We start from the raw sequence: 3,682 nt of genomic DNA, 5'->3' as shown, positions 1-3,682 counted from the left end.
ATGGAACCTCCTTTGCAGTTGATTATATCTGGTAAAGGATTTATATTTGTTCTAGGTTTTTAGAAAAAATGAAACAATTATATATTCAGTAGAAACAAAAAAAAAGTGGATCTATTTTTATTCAGTTAATAGGAATAGGATGAGTAGAAAAGAGTATATTAAAAGTATAAAATAGAATCAAATTCTATATATAATAATATATTATTAAAATAATAAAAAATAGAAAGAATGAATGTAAAATGTAGAACTAAATAAATGGATTGATTTCGCCTTCTATTTTCGCAAGGAACATAGGTATGATAATACACTTTTTTATTTTTTTATTTGAAAAAAGAAAAAAATCTTTTAAGTTTGGCTAAATTTTTCACAAAGGGAAGAAAACATGGAGCTGAAATAACTCAATTAAAACCCCTTTTAAAGGATTACGCAGTACGACTGAATCAAATAAATTTAGTTGCTTGTGAACCTTCGGATATTTTCGTATTCAACGTTTGTTCAATTACTCTTTTACTCGCAAATACAATGTAAGCATCGGGTTCGGCAATAATAATATCACGTAACATGCCGAAACTGGTGGTCGCCACACCAGTAGTAGGAGATGTAAGGATGGATACATAGAATAACCTTTTTTTTGTATACTCATATAAAGTAGAAGATATTTTAGCCATTTACATCAAGTTCAGACTTCCTTCTTGCATACGTGCTCCTCCAAACACACATACTTAAATAAGAGGTATAAGTTGATTGCCAGCATTTTCGATCAAACGGGTTATTTTCTCGCCTATTACAGATCTCATACTACCCTCCATAAACTGAAAATTCATGATTCCAATTGCTACAAGAATCTCGTTTAGTTGACTTGTGCCTGTTTGAGAAATCTCAGTTAATCCTGTCTTTCTTTGATAAGAGTCCATACGATTCTTATAGAATTCGGATTCCTCTTTCAAATAAAATTTAATGGGATCCATAAAGATCATGTCTTCATCCATAGGATTCCAAGTACCTGGATCGATCAAAAGTTTGATTATATCTAAACTGCTCATATTCAAATGATACCAACAGTGTTCACAAATATTCATTTTTAATTTAAAAAATTTTTATAATTTAATCCATAACAATTTTTGCATTCAATATATAAATGCTTGTATTTTTTAGTTTCATCGAGATTTTTAGAATCCTCTCTTTTAGTTAAATTCTTATTCATGATAGTTGTTTTTATGGAAGAACTCTTAGGATTAACGTCATGGATTAACGAAAATGTGCAAAAGCTCTATTTGCCTCTGCCATTCTATAAGTTTCTTCCCTTTTGCGTATGGCGTCGCCACTCTCTTTTGCAGCATCCACTAATTCGGAACTTAATTTAAAAGCTATATTTTGACCCGGACATTTTTGGGATGCCCCTAATAACCAACGAATGGTAAGTGTTTTTCTTTGTGTGGATCCTATTTCAATGGAAACTTGATGAGTAGATCCGCTTACATGTCTTGTTTTTACTGCTATATCGGGAGTTACTCCACGTATTGCTTGACTAAAACAAATAGTGAATTTGTTTTTGTCTTCTGTAGAATCTTTTTCATAATTCGATAAATAATTTGATAAGCCAATGATTATTGGCTGGTTATGGGTTATGCCACGAGCCGGATGCCTATGAGAAATATTGATTATTGGCTGGTTATGGGTTATGCCATGAGCCGGATGGCTATGATGGATATTGATTTATAGCTGGAAATGAAATTAAGACTTTGAATGATTGCTTTATCTTGAGCTCTTTTCTCGAAAGTGCGACCCCAGTGAAATGGAGAAAGGTGAGGATCCCTTTCCTTGTTCTTTCTGGTACTGTAAAATCGCCCCCAGCGAGATGGTGGGAGGTTAGGATCCCCTCCTTGGTTTCTCCTGAGTATATGAGAACGTATCTCGTAGATAGTAATAAGGGTTGTGGTTGCGTCCCACTTAATTGCTACAGGTTGGTTAGTATAGAGGCTCCTCGGGTGGATGCAAGGGTTGTGGTTTCGTCCCACTTTCCCTGGATTATGATGAGTGATGTATAAATGTGCAATCATGTGATGTATAAATGACGATATGGTCATGATGTATGATTATGGAATGTTGTGAATGAATGTGGAATGATTATCTAAGATACGAGTTTTCCTGGATGGAAGCAGTGATTAGCCACCACGTGCTCTAGGTTGATACTCGATACTCTGCTGACCCTATGTCGTAAGTGTGGTCGAACACTGAAAGTTCCGGATGAGTTCACCCCCGTGGATAAACACCAGTGTGGGTGTTGTATGATTATGATTATGATCATGATTATGATTGAGAATAACTCGAGTTGGGGATGCACGACAGAAGAACAGTCCAATGGTTAGCTACCAGGACTTGTCGGGTTGGCTATATAACCGACAGATGATATCATCAGCCATAGGACAGGCATGCATCATTTGCATATGTTTGAATTGTTTGGATTTGCCTATTTGTTTTGGATTGCTACATCATATATGCTATGTTACCTAATTATGTGCTACTTGTTCTACTTGTACCTTAATTGTGTATTACTTGCCTGTATTGCTTGGGTTTGTACAACTGAGAGGCCCCTCATGCTGGTGTCGGTGGACGCTGATGGCTGTTCTTGATGAGATGAATTGATGATGTAATTGAATAATGATGATGATTGTTGAATGAGATAATTTGAGCTCCTTGGGTAGACGTAGTGAAGTGGATTTACTTGCTCCAGGTGAGGATATGATGTATTGGTATAGAATTGTTGAGACAGAATAACTGGTTATGGTTTTGTTTATGATTGTGATTCTGATTTGTTGGAGAGTTAGAAAGTTGGAGAGCATGAAAGATATGAGTTAGATTTAGCTTTCCCTTATGACAGTTGCCTATTCATGGATTACCGAGAACCTAGGATGGATAATTGGTGAAAAGAAGTTTAGGATGCTTAGTGAGTTTTTGTTGCAGTGCATTATATTTATTTGGCACTTTTACCATACTGGAAACCCATGGGTCAGGTGTTCTCATTCTGTATATATCTCTTGTTTTTCAGATACAGGTCCAGGTGCTCAGGAGTGAGCTGTGGTTCGTTTGAGACATGGTGAAGATCTTTATATTCTCTATTATATATTTTGTTTAGAATCTCTCCACCTTTGTTTTGAAAAGATTATATTATGTGTTGAACTCTTTTGAATTTGCCTATAGAGGCTCTTATGTTTCTTTTGGGAGAGATTAGGAGATTCTGTTGTCAACTACTTTTATACTGTATCCTATCCGGCCTAAACTTCGCGGGTCGCGACTAGTGACTATTTACTTATGTTATATATATCTATATGTTGTCTATCTTTCAATTTCCTTTGTGCCTTTATTTGTATATCGCTTTCGACTTCACGCTTTATCTTTTAGTTGTCGAAACGTGAGTGATACGTCTTCGCGATTTTATTTTACTCCATTTTCAGGCTTCTCGATCAATATTCCTTTCGAAATTACCTATACTTATATGTTAAAAATCTCCCTGAAAGTCGTACCACCGTAACATCATTGACTTATGACTCGAGTATAAAGATTTGAATATTAGGGTGTTATAAATAACGGCAAATTTTGGGCGTATATCGAAAATGAAAAGGTTATGATGAGAGTAGGAGTAATTGTACATATTAAAAGGTTATAGTAAGAATAGAGATAA

The 3,682-nt window shown here is 35.2% G+C and overlaps 1 pseudogene; it reads right to left on the bottom strand.

Annotated features, from left to right (window-relative positions):
* Positions 1 to 364: 364 nt before the first annotated feature.
* On the bottom strand, positions 365 to 1,219 carry LOC127741068 (acetyl-coenzyme A carboxylase carboxyl transferase subunit beta, chloroplastic-like; annotated as a pseudogene).
* Positions 1,220 to 3,682: the final 2,463 nt, after the last annotated feature.

Source organism: Arachis duranensis, chromosome 8 (assembly GCF_000817695.3).
Source record: "Arachis duranensis cultivar V14167 chromosome 8, aradu.V14167.gnm2.J7QH, whole genome shotgun sequence".
NCBI lineage: Eukaryota > Viridiplantae > Streptophyta > Magnoliopsida > Fabales > Fabaceae > Arachis > Arachis duranensis.
Note: the sequence above shows the minus strand (reverse complement) of the source record. Positions and strands in the feature narration are given on the sequence as shown.